Consider the following 24,236-nt stretch of genomic DNA (forward strand, 5'->3'; position numbering starts at 1 on the left):
CGGTAAATTGAGTTGTTTTCTGACACGACGGCAGTCACTTCAAGGGCAGTTTCTTCGAGTTCATTTAAGAATTTCCGAAGAAGTTGATGAAGGTGCTGAGCATCGATCTGTGCCACTAGGAGTTTGTGAGCATATTTTCTTCGTGATAACAGGCTTGTATCATAAAGACAGATTCTGTCTTTCCAGCGTTGTAAGCACTTGTTGTTGTGCCTGTGACAAACGCACCATTGTACTCAAAGTACGACTGGAGGTGCATTTCATTTATCATCTGTGTGACGATCCGTTCATGTTTCCTCAGGCATAAAATATCTCTTTCGATCCTGAGGGCTTTGCATACGACCAAAATAATAGCTCCTGCTGCTCCGCAGGCGAGCTTACATTGTACGAGACACCCACACGCGTGATTTTGTCTGGGTGTGGAAGTTTGAGTTTTGATGTGGTTCCTATGAACCTAAAGGCATAGGGTGAAATTGTGCACACAAGGCTCGAAAATACAAGCAGCTCGGTAGGGTACGTTGACGTCTTTTGGAAGATTTGGACTTGTTGTCCTAAGAAGTTTACTACTTATACCTGTCACTCGTATGCAAACGTTGGAGATGACAAATCCTTAAGGAGGGCGCTTGTTCGTTCGAAGCGGAATTCTAGTTTCCGCTCGTTGCTCGAGCTGTTTTCAAAGCAGCTTTGCAAGAATCCAGGACTTCTTCAAACTGTCTGAGGTTAGATATTCTTTGAAGAAACACCATTGTTCCAAGCTTTTGCGCACGCATTCGACCAAAGAAGACTTTCAAGGGAAATTGCCCACACTGTCACCGCACAGGGCAAAGTAGGGGAATCTTGAGGCATAAAGGTCGGGAAACGTAGCTGACTTTGTAATGTTAGTTTCGCCCAGAAATCCGTTTACCTTAATCTGCCAATGGCAACCACCGGTTCATTGAAAGACCTCACTGCGACCTTATTGCTGTTTGAGCGCTTTCACATAAAGTTGAAGCACCTTTGGATTGCCTGGGCTTCCCGACACTACCCTGTTTCCTTTGGCACTTCATGTCCTGCTGTGTCGCGAGAAGAGATGTACGCATCGCGATGTAGAAAATGCTTGTATTGGCTCGTGGCTTTAACTTCTTCAGCTTAAGGGGCACCTCGGTCACTCTCCTTGTGGCATCATCACAGTGATTTGTTGTTGTGATGAAGCCACTCGGCAGGAAATGTTTCTCACAGACCGTAAAAGAAAGCAAGAAAGCACCCCAGCATAATATAGAGACAGAAAACGGAGCGCAACCAGAAATTTATGAGTACGTTGAGTTCGCTAATATATAGGAGAAAGACAGGGCTAACAGAAAGACAGAAGTGAACAAATCCCGGATGACACGAAAAAATTGGCGCAGATCAACATTTAGAATTGTGGAAATGCCTTGGAAAGAAGTCCACCTTTCGCAATTCGTTTGCTGAGTTCTGTAAATTGTCTGGGCGAAATCTGAGTGACGCTCACGCAAATGCATATTTCGCGTAAAATTTTCTTAGCAGTGTTTGGTCAACTCTGATGAGGTAACCATTTTGTTGTAATTGAAGAAAGCACTGCCACCTCTTATGTATTACCGCTACTAGGGCGTCCTTAAGGAAATAAAATCAAATTAAAATTAAATTAGGTCACGAAAAGAATCGGAACGTTCCGTACCATACAAAGGCAAAATTTTCTCGAGTCAGACTGCATGACCGCGCGAAACTAGTGTAAAAATATAACTTTCAAGGGACACTACACCTCTTCAACAGAGTAGGTAAAATTAAAAAATATATATATTATGGGGTTTAACGTGCCAGAACCATGACCTGATTAGGAGGCACGCCGCAGTGGGGAACTCCGGAAATTTTGACCACATGGGATTCTTTAACGTGTACCGGAATGTGAGTATGCGGGTGTTTTCACACTTCGCCCTCACCGAAAACGGCCGCCGTGGCCACGATTAGATCCCACAAAGTCGTGCTCACAAGCCCAACACTACAGCCACTAAACACTGTGGGCAATAAATTGTCATTGCATTTTGTAAATTTTCTTGGTAAGCAGAGTCTTGATGGTTAGGAAAATTGAAAATGGTTCTGCGACTACTGGTATAAGAAGCGCCGACGACCGCCTTCCCTGCTCGGCACAGCCAAATGAGCACTGTTTGCAAATGTGGCACTCAGAGGGAAAATCTCCTGGGCGTCGCCAAGCAGGCTTCTCATTTTAGAGCAGGCGTTGCGAGTGACTACACACACGAGCGATGTACTATGGAAATCACTAACGTGCACAAAATAAAATTAACGGCATAGTAGCTCCTTAAATTCTACCACAGAATCTTTTGTTGGCACCAAGTTATACTTTGACACGACTTTGGTCCATATGACCCTTTGTGCTGGATCTGAAGGAATCCTTTACAGATGGCACGTTAGCTCTCCAGCATAGATTGATGAGTAATTAGGGGCACAAACGTGTCCAGGCATTTTGATGCGTTCTTACTGACAAATTATCAAGCTCTCAATCATGTTTGAATGGCTTGCTGAAAATGCACGTGCGTATCGCAACGACCTCATGGAGACTGAATGCCAAGTGCTTGCGAGTAAAGCACAGGAAATAACTCACGTTTCCAAGTTCGAATGTATGTTCATGCAAAACATGCTCACTGGCTTCATATTGTCGTATAACGTTCTCAGTATGAATTTGTTTGTTGCATTATCTAGTATGGGCACAATTTAAGCACGTGTGGCTGAAAAGAAACTTATCCCAAACTTGCCACGTCACGCTACAGCCGCGAAGTCACCCGCTTAACCACGCTGTATTCCATATGGAAGCGCGGTGTCCCTGCCCACGTCGTGGAGCCTCATATCTTATTGGATTGTCGCAGTCAGTGTCAAGAGGAAGACAAACAGGGGCCTTCTCATCTGCTTGGGTGGTATTGTCTAGGCCCAACAACCAGGAGGCCGCCTGGGGGGGGGGGGGGCAGGGAGGGTTGCGGAGGACTACATGCGTAGCACCCTGAACCCCTCTATCCCTGTGCCGCTTTCCTTCAGAATAGAAAAAAAATGAAGTTTTCTCCATCACCTTACGCGCACGTTGTGATAAGCCTCAGCTACTTTCCAACCTTTAGTACAGATGACGGTGTTAAGCTGCTCGGTCACTCGGTCCTTTAGCTTGATCACCTCAATTCGCTTCTCGTCCGCCGAGCAGAGAGAAATAACGAATAGCGCCCCTGCTCCTTGAGTATCGGTAGTTCAACGTAGACAGTAAGGGAAAATCGGCTAGACCCATGGAAAAATATTTCACATTAGATGAACATCACGTATGCGCAAAGGTCGTGGAAAGAGCACACAACAGAAAGCATTACATTAGTTCTATGGCTGGCATACAAGCAGTCCTCTTCGGTGATAAACGGTATTGGTACAACCCCGGCAAAGAGACTGCATAGGCAATGGTTCTTTTCGGTGTAAATGGCACGTCACTTCAGGTGAGAGAGGAGAGTCACCTGTAACTTGTGCGGTGTGGGGCAACCACCCCGAGGTCTGAATGGCAAACAGAAAATTTAGAATTCCGCAACTATCCCAAAAATTGGCCACTTTTGCGTAGGCATGCCTGAAGGGCACACGAAAGAAATATGTCGGAGCAGTAGAAGAGGGCCAAGAGGTTCCCAAGCTTAAGTTGTTAACCGGTGTGGTGTCAGAATAAGAAAAAAGAGGACACTTCGAAAGAACTTCTCCCAAACGGTGCATATTCCACAGCGAAAGCATCCACACGAGCAGAAGTAACTTGCTGCTGGAACACGCAGCCGAAATACCGTTTGGTGGTCGTGGACAGAGTCTCAACTTAAGCGGGAAATTTCAAGCGACTCTCATATAGAAATATAAGAGCTGACAGCAGATCATCAACGTCAAGTGATACCTAGTCAGCTTCACTTGGATTTCCAGCCATGAAATTGCTATTAGTGGGGAAGCTTGTTACATTCTTTTCTGACAAACCTTATAAACAGGTCCCTCATACTTATTTATTTTGTCGCGAAGCTCTTTGGGCAGTAAGCGTTCGCGACTAGAACGATAGAGCAGTGAGATGTAGTACAGCTGATGGAGCACCGAAACAAGGTTTTTCTCTCTCCTTGTCATTGTCTCTCTCATAGCCACAGCCCCACTACTCCTTATTTTACAGTACAGTTGTCTCCCCCGTGGAAAAGGAAGCCGTCCCGGCGATTTACGGGTAGGACAACGCAAGCTGATCATAGTAGGGCTTCAGACGCAGGACATGAACAATTTCGCGTCCTCGACGGCGATGATCCAAAGCTGGCTCGAGGGGTCCCACGATATAGTTGACTCGAGACGTTTGGTTGATCACTCGGTATGGGCCCTGGTACATCGACTCGAGTTTCAGTGAAAGTCCAGGGGTAGAGGCTGGAACCCAAAGGCACACTAGCGAGCCAGGAGCATAGGATACAGGAGCATGGAAAGTTTTTTATCGTGTTTCTGGCATTGCTAGTTTTCTGACGTAAATATACGGGAAAGCTTGCGACACTCTTCTGCGTGTGCAGCAGCTTCGGGTAAGGTAGTGGTTTCCGTGGTTTCAGGGCGGTACGGAAGGACCGTATCTATTGTGGAAAAAGGTTCGCGTCCGTACAGGAGAAAGTTCCGTAGTACTCTGCGTGGTGGTATTGTAAGCGTAGGTCAGAAATGGTAGAACATGGTCCCATTGGGCTTGGTCGTATGCAAAAAAACATGACCAGCATGTCATCAAGAGTGCGAATAAAGCACTCGGTCATGCCATTAGTCTGCGGGTGATACGCAGTAGTGGTGCGATGAATGACGCGGCATTTCTTGAGGAGAGCCTAGATGACGTCGCAGGGAAGACGTGAGACAAGACGTGAGAGAAGAGGAACGCGCAGGAGACACCAGGCGACGTCACGTGCAGAAGCGCTGGACAAAGGGGAAGTTTCCGCATAGCGCGTAAGATGGTCGATGGCCGCGATTACGCAGTGATTTCCGTCTGATGTGGTTGGCAGAGGTCCCTAAATGTCGAAGCCTACTCGATCAAAAGCACGTCCTGGGCAAGCCAAAGGCTGCGATGGGGTGGTTGAACGACGAGAGAATCTTCAACGAGGGGATACATCCCCCACCAGTAGTAACAAAGGCGTAGACGCGCGTATGTCTTCAGTACACCTGCATGCGCGCACTGGGTATCGTCGCGGAACGCTCCACAAATATCCGAACGCAGGTGGCTAGGGATGACAAGCACCCATTTGCGGTCCTCCGGCAGGTAGTTACGAAGGTACAAGAGCCCGTCGCGAATGGAGAAGTGATGTGCTTGGCCACGTAATGTGCGATTGGTACTGGATGTCGATGGGGTGGACAAGAAACTCAGCAGGGACAATATCTATGGGTCTTTCTTCTGCTCCAGAAGAATGTATGTGGCAGCAAGGGGAGACTCGGACAATGAGGCCTTCGGGGAGCTAACCTCGTCTGTTAGTGGCGAACGAGACAAGGCATCCACATCCGAGTGTTTTCGTCAGAACTATAGAGCACTGGAATCTCGTACTCCTGCAGTCGAAGGGCCCATCGAGCACGACGACCGGATGGTTCTTTTAAGGATGACAGCCAGCACAGCGAAGGGTGATCAGTTATCACGTCAAGTGGGCGGCCATAGAGATACGAACGGAATTTGATTATGGCCGAAATAATAGCCAAACATTCTTTTTCGGTAATAAAGTAGTTCGATTCAGGTTTAGTGAGTGCACGACTGGCGAAGGCAACGACATACTAATCGAAGCCAGCCTTTCTCTGAGCGAGAACGGCACCATGGCCAATGCTAGCGGCATCAGTGCGTATTTCAGTTGCAGCGCTTGGGTCTAAATGGCGCAGGATTGGTGGTGACGTCAAGCGACGACGCAGCTTTGTGAATGGGGCATTGCAATCCGGTGACCAGGTCGAAAGTTGTGGCCACCACGAGGAAGAAGCGTTAAAGGTGCTATTAAGTGGTAAAATCGCGGATGAAACGGTCAATATATGACTATAACCCAATGAAGCTGCGCACTTCTTTCATGGTCGTTGGTCGTGGAAGCTGGGCTTGTAGTTTCGCCGGATCAGCGAGTGCACCTTCTTTCGACGCGACATGGCCGAGGATGATCAGCTGCCGGGCAGCGAAGCGACACTTCTTCAAGTTAAGCTGGAGGCCAGCTTCGGCGATGCACTTGATGACGCACTCAAGTCGAAGTAGGTGGGAAGGGAAGTCGGGTGGAGAGATAACGATGTCGTCCAGATAACTCAGGCATATCTGCCACTTGAGGCCGCGCAAGTTGTTGTCGATCATTCTTTCAAATGTGGCAGGCGCGTTACACCGGCGAAATGGCATCACGGTGAATTCAAATAAACCGTCAGGTGGAATCTAGGCCGTTTTTAGACGGTCTGACTCAGCCACTGGCACTTGCCAGCACCCGGATCGTAAGGCTAAAGATGAGAAGAATTTGGCGCCTTGGAGGCAGTCTAGCGCGTCGTCAATACGGAGTAGCGGATAAACGTCCTTGCGGGTGATCTTATTGACTCGCCGGTAGTCCACGCAAAAGCGAATTGCGCCATCTTTCTTTTTGGCTAGCACAACATGAGAAGACCAGGAACTGTGTAAAGGTTGTATGACGTCGCATTGGAGCATGTCTCCAACTTCCTCAGCGGTGACGCTACGCTCCGTGGCGGATACACGATACGGCCGGTGGCGTAAATGCACACGTTTGCCGGTGTCGAGGCGATGGACAACAGCTGAAGTACGGCCTATGTGAGATTGTTGTAGGTCAAATGGCGTGCGAAAGCGGTCATGGAGATCGACGATCTTGGCGTGCTGACCTGAGTTAGGTTGGGATCAATACACCGAAAAATGTTGGGTCACACGGCGGCGTGGGATGAAAAACGTGAAGGGCCCGAGCGTCAACTGGAGGAGAAGCCTGGTCGTCAGGCACATCGAAAAGGAAGCTTGGTTCGATTTTGTCAGCATAACCAAGACACTCATCGCGGGGCAGGCTAGCAGGACAAGGAAAAAGGTTTGATAATAAAGTGCACTGGAACCTTGTCGAAGTGGCAAGAAGTGCAAAAGGAAGCAAGAGCAAACGCCCAGCAACAAGCTTAGGCGGCGTGAGAAGAACTGTGGAGTCGGAAATCCCAACGCAGGAAACGCGTACAAGTGCACTAAAATATGGATGAATCTTGGTGTCGTAGGTGACAAACACACGACCTGAATCATCAGTAACTTTAAAAACGTTGTTTCCGAATGGCGACAGCGCGAGTTCAGCGTGGGCACAATCTATAACGGCATGATGAGAGGACAGAAAGTCCCTTCCTAAAATCGTGGCATGGTAGAAGCGAGCCAGAACGACGAACTCCAACATGGTATAAAGTGCCGCTTTTAACAACGCGCTGCGCTTGCTGTACGTAATGAAATGGCAGAATATGGCTTCGAGACTTTTCGATGGTTAAGACGAAGCTGGTCCGAAGACCCTGATATTGCTGCTCTCGTGTCTACAAGCACATGAACGTATATGTCTTCGGCATTAACTTCAAGGACGTTCCCAGGAAATACATAAGGTCTTGGGGAGTTTGTTGAGACCGCAGTTCTTGCTCGCGGAACTGCGATCGTTAGTTTTCCTCTCGGAGAGCTTCAGGGCGACGGAAAAGTGGCGACAAAGAACGCCGATGGGGCGACGGAGACCAACGGGTATTGAATGTTCGGGAAGCAGGAGACGAGGCTTTGAAGGGCTGAGCGGCATTAGCGGAACGGGACGGAGAGTCCAAACCGTTGCTTTGTGCCCTCGGAGAATCCGAAGGACACCACCCGCGCCGGTTGCAAAGCCTTGCTACACGCCCAGGTAGGCCGCACGAATAACAGATAGGCCGGTTGTCATGGGTGCGCCGTGGATTGATAACAGGGGGCGGAGACTGATAGAAATATTGGAGAGGTGGGCGCACGGGCTTTTGTGGCAGCCAATATCTGCTGCTTGCGGATATGCGGGAAAGGCACTGGTAAGTCTGGATTGAATAGCTGCAGACGGAGGCCTTGGATTCGCGACAACGCAACGTACGTAAGTGGAACAGGCGTAGGAGGCGGTTGATGAGCAAGTGGTACTGCGTTAGCGACTTGTTCTTGTATCACCTGGTGGATATCGGGAGACAAGGGCGACTCTGAGGCTGGACTGACTGGCGGAAGAGAGAGTTGGCGTGCCACTTCTCGCACAATTTGCTTGATGTGGTCGAAGATTGCTGAACTGCAAGGAGTAGCGCTGACAGCATCACTCAGAGCTGAAAGCGCGACGTCCGGAGCGACAGCTCGACACGTGGAAGGCCCGTTGATTGCGTAGCTCCTCATAGGTCTGGCAAAGCGTTTTGGGGAGGTTGACCGTCTGAGGATTCTTTGCCATGAGCCGTTGGAAGGCGTCATCTTCTATGCCTTTCAAGAGGTTCTTGACCTTGTTATGTTCGGTCATACCTGGGTTGATACGGCGACCAATCTAATGGCGACCAATCCTTCTAACCTCATTCTCACCACACTTGGTGCTATAATTTATGAGGACTTTGACTGAACTCAAACCTCAAGTAGAGAGGTCATCGCGACCGCGTGTATACTCGGTGCGAACCTTCAAATGCGCGCAAAACTGTGCTCTCTCTCTTCCCTCTCTCTCTCTTTCTTTTTTCCCATACCCCTTCCCCCATTGCAGGGTAGCAAACTGCACGTGCGTCTGGTTAACCTTCCTGCATTTCCTGCCTTGTAGTTCTCTCTCTCTTTCTGATTGATCTCATAATGACTTTCTTGTTCTTAGTTATTACTGTGTACCACTAGCCTAGACTCATTCTAGTACCTTTTCCTGTGTCTTGTGTGGTGTAATATATATTTTTCGCGCACCAAAACGGAGCTTCCTTTTCTGATGCCGCACTCACGATTTGCCTACATATCGAAATCCATGCTCCCAATAACCTCATAACAACACCTCACAGCAGTCAACGCATCCATTGAGGAGGGTTGTTAATTCTACCAGCTGTGGCAGAGACACTGGGCTTGGTCAAAAATGGAAACGTATTTTTAAACTGAACTATATTTTTGTATTTTACCTAATGAAATTAATTCCCGAATTGCAAGATTAACCACTTTCGTCGCTACACCCAGAACGCTAAGATTTTCTTGTGTAGCCGTTGGTATGACGCGGAGAAGCATGATTGTCATCTCCGCTAGACAATGCGTCATTTGTAGAAGCCGGAATCATTCTGAACAAAGCAGAGGTAGTCATCGGCGTCAAGGAATTATTTTCCTATTATACATCACCAAAGACAACAGCATTCAATCTTACTCACGGAAACTGAGCAAGTAAACATATCTACACGGAAAAGACGTCGCACGAGGCTGATGCACCGTAAAAATGGCGAATGCTCCCAATTTTATTGTAACCCTGTCCTCTATACCATGAACACTTTGCAAATCGCTGCCCTAAAAATGACAGGGTATCTTAAGATTTTACAGGTTTCTTAAGAGGTGAACGGCGAAAGCCTACTCTTGCGCCGCTTATCATTCGGCTCTTTCTCCTTGCCTCTTCTCTTTCTCTTCATTCTTTTAGTCATTACTGCTCACTACTAAGCATTTTTAGTCATTTGTAATCAATTGTGGTCATTACAAGCCGTCGTTAGACATACTGGTCATTTAGTAGCCATTTGTAGTCATTAGTAGTAATTAAAAGTCATTATTAACCTCTACCGACCTCCGTTATAAAGTTTTCATTCACTAACTGTCGCTATCCATCATTTTTCATTCTTTAACTTGTCTTTATTCTGTCTTCATATGGCGTGATGATGATTTGGCGGACACTGCGGGGGTCAAGTCTGTTGACGCAAATTTCACCATGAGCCTAGGAAGGTTTTCGCCTTAAAATTTATAATGGTCGTGGAGACAAACCATAGACCAGGTACTACATAACTTGAAAGAATTTATTTCTTCAGCAAAATGCGTCACTTTATGTGACCTTCCTTCCTCTACGGCTGTCTGGCTGTATTCATCGTTCTTAGGTATGAGAGCGATCTTCCACGCTCTCGAATTCACGATCTACCCAATGGTATTAGGCAAGGCTGAGGGACTTCCGAACTTGTTCCATAGGAAAGCTTACGAAGAACGAGCGTGCGTAGTTAGCCTGAGGAAAGGTAGGTGCGGTCCGTGCAGAGACAAGAGGAGCAGCAAACACAATGCTTTCACCCATATGATGAGCTGAGAAAGGAAAAAAAATTCCAAACCTACTGTTGCGATGTCTACGTACTGCGAAACATTGTGTGCTTTGTAATTTCGGTATTGTCTATTGTTAAAGTGTCAGCCGCGATGGCGTACAAATAGTAAATATTGTACATGGAGGCGATATTCCCTAGCGGCCACTTGCGCTAATACACCACCTTGGGCAGCTTTCGCCTGTCTCTACATGGAGCACGTCAAAATATACGAATGATAGCGTTTTTGGTACAGCGCCGGAGACGCTGTGAAGTGGCACTACATTCCGCGTTTTTCCATGCGGCAGAAAACAGCCGCTTCTCAACCAACGCGAGAGCAGACCAACCAAATTTTACAATGCAGGCGAAGCCACACTCCAACGGCCGCGCCTTGCGAAGCCACGCCCTGCCCCTGCAAGAGACCTTCGCCCAGCTGCACCTGCACCCCCTCCCCCCCCCCCCCCCCCCACAAACAGTGCAATGCGACACGAGAACTCTTTCCTGTATTTTCCCGAGCCAGACAGCCCCAGAAAGAGATTTGTGGACTTGTGCTGGAGACATTTGCGAAATTAACGGGCCTATTGCTGGGGACACTTGTTTTCATATACCTACGGAGGACGACGCGCTTTCCTCCAGTATAACCACCCCTCAAACTTCCATCGAAACGGGATGACAGTGGCCATCGTTGCCATAATATTTTGAAGCATGTCGGTAAAGTAAGACACAGAAATTGCTAAACTACCGCAACATTTTGCTGCAATGTCGTAATACTTGGAGTAAACTTGAGGTAAAGTAAGCGTTTTGAAACACCATAATATATGCTACCGTGGGGCGAATCACTTGCCGAAACGTCTTACGTCGGTCTAGGGCAAGTGTAGTAAAGAAATAAACTGGAAGTGTACATGTATAAACAATGTCTACTGCTTTTTTGCTTTCCTGTTACACTTACATAAAAACGCGCGATGGCAGCTGAGATTCATTCAAAGTTTATGTTCTGATTCAGAAGCTAAATTGCAGCACAATTCATATTGTTACGTGTAGCTGGAGCCCCATACTATATACAATTTATTTACAGGGAAGTAACGGAAGGACAAAATGGCGACGCTATATCAAGCGGGCCCACGTCGCCTTCTTTCTCCTCAGTGCAGCCTCACTGGGGCGGCTGTTCCGTAGCATCACCCCCGGCGGTAGAAGCACCGTTCCGGTGCTTAATCTACACATCCTCGGTGAAAGGGGTCTGGTATCGCTTTAGTCTCGCCACGTGAACGATGTCACTTGCAGCCGATGATGACGCTGGCAGGTCGGCGGGGATGACTTCATACGTGACATCGGTCACTTGTCGCACCACACGGTATTGGCCAGTGTAGCGCGACAGCAGCTTTTCTGAAAGGCCCACACGTCGAATGGGTGACCAGAGAAGCACTAGAGAACCCGGAGTACAGTGCACGTCGCGATGGTGGCAATCATAGAGGCGTCTCTGATGCTCCTGTGAGGCCTCGAGACGGGCGCGGGCACGCAGGCGCGCGTGGTCGGCGTGTGCGATCGCGTCGCGGGCGTATTCAGTGGTTTAACGTGTGGGCGAGGGCAACAAAGTGTCCAAGGGCAACGCGGTATCTAGGCCATATAGGAGAGAGAATGGTGAATAGCCGGTGGTGTCGTGACGCGATGAATTATGCGCGAATGTCACATATGGTAAGTGAAGATCCCAGTCGTGGTGGTCGGTCGCAACGCACTTTGAAAGCATGTCGGTGATGGTCCGGTTGTGGCGCTCCGTGAAGCCGTTGGTCTGTGGGTGTTAGGACGTGCTGAACTTGTGCTTTGTCGGGCAGGAGCGGATGATGTCCTCGACGACTGCTGACAGAAAGCTGCGGCCACGGTCAGTGAGTAATTCGCGCAGAGCACCGTGCACTAAAATGATGTCATAGAGCAGAAAGTCAGAAACGTCAGTAGCACAACTTGTCGGAAGGGCTCTGGTGATTGCATACCGCGTAGCATATTCAGTAGCGAAGGCGACCCATTTATTTACGGAGCTCGAGAGAGGAAACGGTCCAAGAAGGCCTAGACCAACACGGAAAAAGGGTTCCGGTGGGATGTCGATCGGATGGAGACATCCAGCTGGAGGCGTGGAGGGCTTCTTCTGGCGCTGACAGTGCTCACAAGCGGCAACGTAGCGCCGCACGGAGCGGGCGAGACCCGGCCAAAAGAATCGACGTCGTACACGGTCGTATGTGCGCGAGACGCCCGAGTGTCCAGCCAAGGGAGCGTCGTGAAGTTGTTGGAGGACAGTCGAACGCAGGTGTGATGCAATTACGAGCAGAAGGTCAAGGACGTGTGGATCGAGATTGCGACGGTATAATGTCCCACCCTTAAGGAGAAACATCCGGGGAGAGGCTTCGCTAGGCGTTGTCTCCAGATGGTCGATGAGGGCTCGTTATCAAGGATCGCGGCGTTGCTCGTTGATGATTTCAAGCAACTGGGAGACCGAGAAAACGCAAGCGATGGCGTCCGCATCAGCAGGTTCGTCGACGGGGTAGCGGGACAAACAATCGGCATCCTGGTGCAAGCGTCCCGTCTGATATACCACGGAGAAGGTATATTCTTGCAGGCGTAATGCCCAGTGAGCGAGCCGTCACGGGAGGTCCTTGAGTGAGGATAGCCAGCAGAGCGCGTGGTGATCAGTGATGACTCAGAAGGGGCGTCCGTACAAGTATGGACGAAACTTCGCAACAGCCCACACAAGAGCGAGGCACTCGCGCTCTGTGATTGAATAATTGCGCTCGGCGCGTGATAGAAGTCGGCTGGCATAGGCTATAACGTGGTCATGTCCACGCTGGCGTTGTGCTAACACTGCTCCTATGCCGTGACCACTGGCATCAGTTCGAACTGCCGTTGAGGCAGACGGGTCAAAGTGGGCCAGAATTGGAGGCGTGGTAAGGAGAGTAGTGAGCTGCGAAAAAGATGCGGCATGGTCAGGTCCCCAAGAAAATGGGGCGTCTTTCTTCAAGAGGTCGGTAAGGGGACGTGCGATAGTCGCAAACTCCTTCAGAAAGCGTCGCAAATATGAGCACAGCCCTACGTAACTACGAACGTCCTTGGTAGACTTCGGAACAGGAAAGTTCGTAACGGCGCGAATTTTGTCCGGATCAGGTCGTACGCCTCTGGCGTCCACGAGGTGTCCAAGGATGGTGATTTGGTGGCGAGCGAAGTGACATTTTGACGAGTTCAACTGGAGACCGGCACGCCGAAACACGTCACGAATCACTGAAAGACGGTCTAGATGCGTGTCAAATGTGGGCGAATAAACGATGACTTCGTCGAGATAGCACAAACAGGTGGACCACTTGAACCCCTGAAGCAAAGAGTCCATCATTCGTTCCAAGGTGGCAGGCGCGTTACAGAGACCGAAAGGCATCACCTTGAACTGATAAAGGCCGTCAGGGGTAATAAATGCAGTCTTCTCTCGGTCCATGTTGTCGACGGATATCTGCCAGTAGCCGGACCTTAAGTCGATAGAAGAAAAATAGGTGGCACCGTACAAGCAGTCTAGAGCGTCATCAATACGTGGCAAAGGGTACACGTCCTTTTTTGTGATTTTGTTCAGGTGGCGATAATCTACACAAAAACGCCACGTTCCATCCTTCTTTTTGACAAGTACGACGGGAGAAGCCCAGGGACTACAGAAAGGCTCGATAATGTCCTTTGCAAGCATCTCTTTGACTTCCTGTTGGATAACAGCTCCTTCGGAGGCAGAAACACGATATGGACGTCGGTGAATAGGGTTCGCATCACCAGTCTTTATGCGATGGGTCACGACGGACGTTTGACCTAAGGGTCGATTGTCAAAGTAAAGAATGTCGCGATAGCCGTCAAGAACGCGGCGAAGGGCTTCAGTTTGAACAGGTGTAAGGTCAGAGGAAACCATCTTCTCAATGTCGACGTCAGTACCGTGCGATGACGTCACAGTATGGGGTGAGCTGTGACGATCTTCCACTGTGAATGGCTCGATTTCATCATCCTGCAAAGCGCTCATTATAGCCAATGAAATCCCCTGAGGCAGAACTTGCGCGGTTAGCGCGAACTTGACAAGGGGAAGGCAGGTGCGGTTGCCAGTAATTGTCAGCACAGTGTGCGGCACGGTAACACCATTTGTAAATGTAACTGCCGGAATTGGTGCGACCACATAATTACCGTCAGATACAGCTGGTGAGGACAAGAAGTCGACGTGTGTCACAGATTGAGGCGGTAGGCGAATAAAATCCATGCAGCTCAAACGGCTTGGAGGCGGGTCCACAGGGTCGGCAAGAAGAGGCAAGTCAAGGCGAAGTGAGCCGGCCGAACAGTCAATGAGGGCCGAATGATTGGCAAGCAAATCCAGACCGAGCATGAGGTCCTGAGGGCAATGCTCGATGACGGTGAAGAGAACGAGGGTTTGTCTCTCAGAAATGGTGAGTCGCACAGAGCACATGCAAACAATAGCGACAGTCCCTCCGCCGGCGACTTGTACAAATCGGTTCGGGGTGGGCGTCAGAACTTTCTTGAGCCGACGGCGAAGAGCGGCACTCATAATGGACGCATGCGCCCCAGTGTCAATCAACGCGCACACAGGAACATTGTCGACGAGAACGTCCAAAAGATTCTTGTTGGTGGGTAAGGTGAAGCGAGGATTTCGTGCCAATGTCGTCTTTGGAGCTTCACCTCCAGAAGCTGCACTGTCTAGTTTTCCTGTCGAGGGTGCGGCGAGTATGTCGGAGAAGGAGCACGGCGTGACGAGGGCGAAATAGATTGACGACGGGAGGGAGAAGGCGATCGGGAGTAGCGGGGTCGCGTCAGAGGTGTCGCAGGGTCAGATGATGGAGCGGGCATAGAAGGGGCGAAGGAAAAGGACGCATTAGATGGGCGAGGGTGGTAATCAGGAGAATAGCGCATCGGAGAAGTCCAGCGGCTACGGCAGTGGCGAGCGACATGTCCAATGCGTCGGCAATAAAAACAGATCGGCCTGTCGTCCACTGTTCGCCATTCGGAAGGGTTGCGCTGTCCGTAAGAGGAGTAAGAAGAGCGCGGTGGGGACGTGCGGGGAGAAAGAGCTTCTGGGCGTATGGAAGGAATGGATTGCAGGCCGACGTTGGACAACTCTTGACGGACGAAGGCCTGGGTCAAGGAGATCGTCACCGGAGCATGATCAGGTGACGGGAATGAAGGGGCCGCCGGTTGTGCCGCTTCGACCTCACGACAAATGATGCGGGTCAAGTTGTCACATCGCGACGGCTGGTGGAAAAGGTCGTCACCCGATGACGTAGCAGCTGTGTTGGGAAGTCGCGTGATGTGCTGGGATACCCGGCGGCTTTTAACATGCTCATGACGGCGACACTCCTTGAGGATCGCATCGATGCTGGTGACGTTCATAAACACGAGTAAATTGAAGGCGTCGTCAGCAATGCCTTTGAGGACGTGATTAACCTTATCGTCCTCAGACATGGTCGGGTCCGCCTTGCCACCAAGGGCCAAGACGTCGAGAATGTACGACACGTAGGACTCGGTCGACGTCTGTACACGTGTGACAAGGGCTTTCTTGGCATTGACTTGGCGACCAAACGGATTGCCAAAAAGGTCGCGAAGCTTCTCTTTGAAGAGATCCCAGTTCGAGATCTCCTCTTCGTGAGTCTGGAACCATGCAAGTGGAGCTCCGTCGAGGTAGAATAGAACGTTCGCAAGCATAATAGTCGGATCCCACCTGTGACTGGTGCTGACACATTCGTATAAGCGGAGCCAGTCGTCAACATCAGGACTGCCGACTCCGTTGAAAACACCAGGATCTCGAGGGAGGCAAACAGCGACGTAGGTCGGGGCTGCAGGCGGAGACGGTTGCGTAGATGAAGTGCCGCCAGCAGGAGCCGAATTTGCACTGTCGCCGTTACGACCGCTGCGAAGCTCCATGACGGGTACAGGGAACGTCCACCTCCACCAAAATTAATGTTACGTGTAGCTGGAGCCCAATACTATATACAATTTATTTACAGGGAAGTAACGGAAGGCCAAAATGGCGACGCTGTATCAAGCGGGCCCTCGTCGTCTTCTAGCATGCAAAGATACCAGCATGCATCTAGCATTTTTCTAGCATGCAAAGATACTTGGTTTAACATTATCCCTGAAACGTTTCAAGCTCTAGGTGCTTGTGGAAGTAAGCAAAACTATATCGCGCGACTCACAGTTGTTCAAATGTTAACACAGCGGTCACAATAACGTAAGCTTTCTGCAGATCAATTACTAGATAACACACTCGTTCGTTTTAAACTCGAGTACGCTTCAGTGGTATGAGACTTGTAGACTAGCTCACTAACACAGACTCTATAATTCGTTCAAAACCGCTCCGCAAGATTTATCCCTTCTAAGTACGTCCGCTTAGCCGTCTTTTCTCGGATGAATAAGAGGTTAAATCTACCGTTCCTTTCCGCAAGTAATCGTATTTCCCCCTTGTACCTGTTGAATAAAGCGTATTACACTTATAAAGACTTGAGAATGAAACTTTTTTCACCCCCAAGCCATTATTAGTCCCGCGTTTAGCCTCGTATGAAATTTGGGCTACCTCAGTGCAAGAGCAACGCTTACTTCGAAGCCCTCATATTAAAAACAAGCGAGAGGAATCGCCTTCAAGCCTCCATCGTTACCATCGAGGATAATGACGCGTTCAAGTCGGCTTTCTCTGAACACGGGCTGACTCATTAGCTTATCGTTCTTTTTTTTATAATATGGCCACTCCCTTTTGAATATTGCACGTACGGTCCTCAAAGTAAAGAAGTGAAATGTAATGAATATGGTCATCCTAACGAATCTTAAACTCGGGGCGCTTAGCTAAATGTATGGAAAAGTAGAAATGCACCGGATTCGGTGACACTTGCTTTATTTAAAAGGGAAAGCGGAAATCTGGTTACTGAAGCAAGTTATTTTGTTTTTAAGCAGTAATCTTCTCATACAAGGCTGTTCATTTAAAAATTAAACAATCAGTTTAGAAATCTGTAGCCCTGCCATAAGAAGGTCGTAAAATTTATTTCAACCGAATCTATTGAGGCATCTAAAACGAACAATTTGTTATATTATAGGCCCCTGTGAAGTATATCACTATGAATTTGTGAATAGGTCATTTGCAAACCCTTGTAGGCATTGTAACAAATCATTGTAGGCTCTAAGGTAATACAGGAACTTCGCCCGCTATAGATGATTTAACGACTGCAGTTTACAGAACTGTGTTTTCTGTTTTCCGTGCAGAGTTAGCAATTTCTATACTTTTCGAACTTGCCAATTTTCGGAAATTTTTGTAAAAAATCTCTGGCCTTAAATCAACATTTGACATCCTACAGTCACTAGACTTTAAATTTCACTCAAATGTAACATATTTCCTTAAAATCGGTCAAGGGATCACTCAGAAAATATGTTTGTGCTACACATGTATGTGAATAAAGAGCATGGAAGTTGGGCCAGAGGTAGCGCTTCCCCTTAACTGCATATATATTTGCATAATAAAATATTGTGGCACTAACATTGTGTTGAGGCAATATTACGTATTGTTCTTTCTGCTTGTGAGTTATGGACATATATTTACTGTAGTGGTAGTCTGTCGCAATGGTCTCTGTGACTTAAATTATTCTTGGGAAACTATGCCGGCATTAAATTGAAATAATAAACTTAATTACTGGCGGGCGTCATTTATGCTGCAGTCTGAAGACTACATTGACGCTTGTAGTTCCTTATTTCAGCGCCATCGGTTGTGGTTGTGCTACTTCGAAAAGGAGTCATATGCAAATGATAACAACAAAATTATTGCTTCTGTATTTTCGTAATGCTCTTTTGGGATGCCAGCTGCACGATTCCTTTAAAATGTTAGAGAAACTTTTTCCAAAAGCAGAATGACACTTGTCATTGAATTATGCCATTTTGTTCGTCACGAGAAATACGACGAGGTTAACTAGGCTCGGTAGTGCTCAGCAGGAATCGAGGCGATAAAGGAGGCCACCTTATTGCGTTTACATTAAAGTTTTCACAATACAGCAGGTTAGCCAGAACTGCTGGAAAAGTGTGAAAAAAATTTGAAGACATATAAAATGTTTGTTCTTTTCCTGGTCTCAGCCGCACAATAATGTTTATTCAATTGCACGTTTATGGATGTGGGTGGAATCAGAGCTCTTCAGCGCAGAAATTCGATTATTTACTTTTTAGGCCACACACACATCTATAGCTGAATGGAAGAACAATCTTTCAGACGTCCTCTTGCGCAATCTCGTCCTTTCAGACGTTTGGTCCGTGTGTAGAGTCGCATAGCAAGAATGTATTTATCTGCGTGAAGGCGAACCAGCTTCTTTTGCATTTGCCTTAGGACAACGTCACGGTTTCAGACGCCTCTGTGACACTGTGTCGCCCATTCATAATTCAGCAGATTTTGCGTCTATACCACAGTTGCATGTCGTGCGTGCAAGTCTGCGTGCTGATCATCAGTCTCTGTGCTGATGCATTGTAGTTTGTATTTAGGTGGTAATATGCACTGCCTCCTTCGCTGCATCCATGCCACGCGCGCGAAACAAGTTGCACTCAGGTGCTTGAGAGGGACGTCAAGCATTCCGTTCCTTCTTTCATCTCGTCAAATGCAGTTGAGATATGCAGTTCCGGGCCAGCGCGTGTGTGGGCCTGTACGTCATCTCAAACCGCTTCTGGCTTCCGCTGATTACTGGTAATGGTGGTACCTAACCTACCACAGGCAATATTGGCGTGGTTCATATAACAACCTTGTTGTATAGCGCTGAATGCTTAGGGGGCATGCGCGCGCGTGTAACTCAGCGCTCCATAGCGTAGGTCAAATACACAATGACCGAAACGCTAAACCATTTTATCAGATGATCTGTGTTACCCAAAATACCCAGAGTACATGGGATCTGGATTACTGATTTTGAAGTTCACGGCATAAAGAACACTTTGTTGGCAGGTAACGGGACTTAAGGGGAAAGTCCATACGAATCTGCGCTTTTATGGTATGATTACATTTTATTTCAGGTAACGCACATTTCACGATTTCGACTGGGCGTTTTCCTGCCTTACAACCATCGCTTCATAATACTGCTGTGTGTGGGGCATAGGATTCACAAATGGCCTCGTGCAGATTTAGCTATCAAGTCTTAAACCGATGAGTCTTTCTTTTTCCCATTCTTGGGTACTTACGTTTGCACTTTTGCATGCATGAATAGCAAGTGAGGAAGTTATTTCCACTTGTTCCACATCCTGAATAAGTAAACTTTAGGCAGTAGTTGCTTGTATAATTAAAATACCACCTCGTAAACGCTCCTGTGCAAGTGCCACGGTCAGCTGGCTTGGTGCATGGATTTGTTGCTGGTCTTCCTGAAAACAATGAAGTGAGAGCTTGAAATAATTTCACACCGCCTTCAATCTGATGCACTCCGAGTATGTTGTGCACGCATACGAGATGAAAAAGTTTTGCATATTTTACAGCGCTAGACAGGAGATAATAGAATAATATAAATTCATATACAACGCACAGTACGTATTTATAACTAATCCGTGACCTAAAAGTTTTCCTAAGTTAGGTAATGTTATTTACCTGAGAATCCTAACATTCAAGCGAGTACCCTCTACTTGACGTAATAGCGAAATTATAGACTATACGTCTTAGCTATTTGATTCACGCGATTTTATTATATTCATACAAATTCCCAGGCAGCACATGCAGTGGAATAATGCTTGCGGCAATTAACAGATCTACGCATGAATGCCTTCATAACATATCTATGAGGATGCTGCAATGGTTGAATTTTGCAGGTTAATGCCTACTCTTCTAAGCGCGCGTCTGAGCAAGTGTGTGGAACGGAAAATGCCCGTGCTGTCATTACCCTAGAGAAAGAGCACTTTAGTGAGATGCGTTTGCGCCTACATGTAGCCCATGGAAATGGGACATTCTATTCGCCTAGCACGGATTGCTGGCAAGCAGCGGATTGAAGCAGACCTACAGGAGTCCTTTCGTAGTGCCATTCACCGACATAGTGCGAAAAATTTCTGTCGTCGAACACCTCCGGACAAAACGCGAACTGAAGCAAAGCTCTCTTGGGGAGCTTTCTCACTACCTGCGAGGCGAGCGCGCCCACTTGCAACGCGCTTCCCGCACAATTTCCTCTCACTCGCAGCTGTGTGGCCGCTCTTCGGGTTATTTTAATTTATCTTGTCAGTTTATTTTACCAGAAAAAGAACCACAATTACGTAATAAGTCCGGTGGACAGAAGGAAACGCATGCATAACGCGTGTTCACCCTCGCGCAGCTACAGTGGCTCTCCGGAAATTCGTCACTGATTCATTAACCTATGTGGGCTGAAGGAAATTAAAAGACCCAGACACTAGAGTAGGCACAGCGTGCACTCTTCCAACTCTATCCGCGTCCCTGAGCTGTCACACAGCCAACAAACGAGGTCGGTGACGGAAACATCTCGCTGACACCGCAAAGGAAGTCCCCCTTCGCGTAATCGAGTGGATACACGGCAAGGTAGCAACCGGGGAGGGGGGGGAAGGGGGGATCAGATCTACGGCAAAAGTGATTGTGAAAGCACAAGAGAACAAAACGGAGGAGCGAGCTAGTGTAGCTTGTCGCAAAGGCAGCGTTCTTCCTTTTATTGCCAGAGACGGCAGTAATTGTGCTCTGCATTTCGCATTCTCGGTATTTTGATTGTAGAGCAAACTTCAGCTGCTGAAAATCTGCGCATTCTGAGTTTGGATAAATATTATAATAGTGTTCTGCCCCCGTAAGTGGCGGCTTTTGTAATCCGAGGCTTGCTGTCGGTAAGTTTTTATTCGCTTGACTAAGTTGATAGATGCAAAGGTAATAATTGCTGTTAGCTTTTGTCTGATGGCCATCATATTGTTGATTTATGCGTAGATTGCAGCAAAGCGTCTTTCTTTTTAATTTCAAGTTTTTGTTTTTTTGCAGAGCAAATGAAAATCGCAACTCTATAGACATTTTCAGCGAACATTGTGTATTCATACAGCAAGTTGCGTAAGTTGGTTTCTGTTCATAATCAAGCTACTGCATCTCGGATTTTTATTAATATTTTCCGAGCGTGGACCGCATGGCATGTCAACATTCCTACAATGGCGAAAAGCTGCGAAATCGGAAAAGTTACGCTTAAGCTCCCCAAGCGTTCCTCTATGCAAGCGCCATCAGTAAGCTTCTCTGTTCAGGCGTGCACACGTCATGCCTTTGTTAGCTGTGGGACCCTACATTGGATCGCATGCGCTCATAAATTGCCTTTGTATTTTATTTATTCCATCCAAGTTCCATGGTGCATGTGCGGGTGCACCTATACAAAAAAAGTTACAGAGGCACTTAAGACAGGCATTGAACGCGAAGGAAATCTGGACGTGCCAATTATATCGATGTCTGTGTATTTCGATGTCCATGTCACGTAACGTTGTCACCTGACGTAATCACTTGGTCATGTTACCTTTTTGCTTAAGATTGTAGCTTTGTCACGTGATTGTCACAAGACGTGATCATTTGGTCATGTGCACGAAGTGGGCAAAATCAATATTGAGGGTGGACCACCCAAACTATGACGACGGGTGAAGTCAATTGTGGGATTGGGCAACGTTTGTTTTTAACATAGGTCAACTCACTTGTTTTTATATTGGGCAAACTCAATATTTTTGCCGTAAGGCATGACGTCCGTCCGATGCTGTGGCTGTTCACCGTGAGATTTTGCACTGCGACTACCAGGTGTAGCGCAGGTAACGTGACATCATCTCTATATACATATGCTTTGGTACGATCGCATATTAACGCTGGACGCTCGTCGGATTTTCCACTTCATAGGTCGTGGGGTACCCACAAACATGACAAGCAAGCTATTTACTTCAGTGCGCATGTGCGCACTCTTTCTGTCACACCTTCACTCTCCCCTTATCTTTGCTTTATATTTCCAAGCGTGAATAAACCAGGCGTTCTTCGGCTGGAACGACTGTCTCGTTCACTACGCGAGGGGCGTTGCCTCCGCCCGTCAACCATCGTAACAGGTCGTATGATGGTTTCTCATAAAAACAAAAAGCGCATAACAAAGCGCTATCCTTATTCGTGCACGTGTTCTGCCTCACACAGTTTTTTGTAAATATTTGTATGAGCAATACCATGCAGGTAATACGGGCAGGGCATGCGGAGTCCAGACGCGAACAGCACAGCAGACGATGCTGCAGCTGGAGTGTTCTTCTTCTCACTCTTATAAGGCGCTACATATCATTCGGTCGACGTTCGAAAAATAATAGTGTTGCGTTGGAAGACGCAAACAAAAACCTATATACAAGTCTATTTACAGGGAAATACGCCGCACTTGGCCAACAGGCAACAGACCACGCTAGCCTCTAATCGTCGTCGTCGTCTTCACGCTGCTCGCCTCTTCGTGATCGCAAATGCTGTTCCGTAGCACTACCCCCGGCGGGAAAAGCGCCGTCCCGGACTGACTAAAGGCCGGACTCGGAAGCAGTGTAGTAGGTCTTGAGCCTACTGGCGTGCGCGACATCACTAGATGCCAGAGTAAAGGATGAGGTTGAACGCACAGGAGCAATTTCGTACGTCACAGGCGTCACCTGGCGCAGCACGCGGTAGGGCCCTGTGTATCGCGGAATGAGCTTCTCTGAAAGTCCGACGTGACGAGAGGGCGACCCCAGGAGCACGAACGCACCAGGCAAAAACTGTACGTCACGGTGGTGGGCGTTGTACTGAGACTGCTGAGTGGTTTGCGAGGCCGTCAGTCAAGAACGGGCAAGTTGCCGTGCATGGTCGTCGAGGGCGATGGCGTCGCGCGCATAATCGCTTGTTGAGATCCCAGCAGGAGGAAGTGCCGTGTCTAAGGGCAAGGTCGGTTCGCGACCGTACAGTAGATAAAATGGAGAAAATCCGGCGGTGTCGTGCCGGCAAGAATAGTGCGCAAATGTGACGTAAAAAAGGGCACGTTCCCAGTCATGGTGGCCCTTGGAAATATACTTGGACAGCATATCGGTAAGAGTACGTTTTAACCGCTCTGTCAGGCCATTGATTTGAGGATGGTATGAGTTAGTCAGCTTGTGTCGAATGAAGCAGGAACGCACTATGTCGGCGATAACTTTCGAGAGGAAGTTACGACCACAGTCAGTAAGCAGCTGTCGCGGGGTGCCATGGAGCAAGATAATGTCACGCAAGAGAAAGTCCGCGACGTCAGCAGCGCAACTGGTAGAGAGAGCCCGCGTGATAGCGTATCGGGTGCTTTAATCAGTTGCGACGGCTGCCCATTTGTTCCCAGAGGATGACGTGGGAAAGGGGCCGAGGAGGTCTAATGCAACACGAAAGAACGGTTCCACAGGGATGGTGATCAGCTGGAGATGATCGGCAGGTAGCACCTGAGGTGTTTTCCGATGCTGACAGGGATCACAAGCAGCAACATAGCGTCGGACGGAGCGAGCGAGACCAGGCCAATAGAAACGGCGGCGGACGCGGTCGTACGTGCGGGTTACCCCAAGATGTCCTGCAGTGCGTGCGTCATGCACCTCAAAGAGCACAGTCGGTCCTAGATGTTTTGGCACGGCAAGAAGAAGAACAGAGCCTTCAGGGAGGAAGTTCCTTCGGTACAGGATGCCACTTTGGAGGACATATAGGCGAACGGATGCGTCGGTAGGTGTAGAGCGCAGACGCTCGATGAGTGCTCGCAGTGGTAGGTCTCGGTACTGCTCATCGGCGATGTTAGCGAAGGCAGACACAGAGAAAATGCCATTGGCGGTACTACTGTCGGCGTCGTCAGGCTCGTCTACCGGGTAACGAGACAGGCAGTCAGCGTCCTTGTGTAGTCGGCCAGATTTGTAGGTGACAGTGTATTGACACGTGTACTTATATTTAACAGGCAACCACGTTTCGCCGCCTAACAAAGCTTATCGCACAGCGCGGGACGCGTCTGCATGTATCCGAAGTTCCTGGAAAGTTATCGATGCTTTTATCC

Source organism: Dermacentor andersoni, chromosome 7 (assembly GCF_023375885.2).
Source record: "Dermacentor andersoni chromosome 7, qqDerAnde1_hic_scaffold, whole genome shotgun sequence".
NCBI lineage: Eukaryota > Metazoa > Arthropoda > Arachnida > Ixodida > Ixodidae > Dermacentor > Dermacentor andersoni.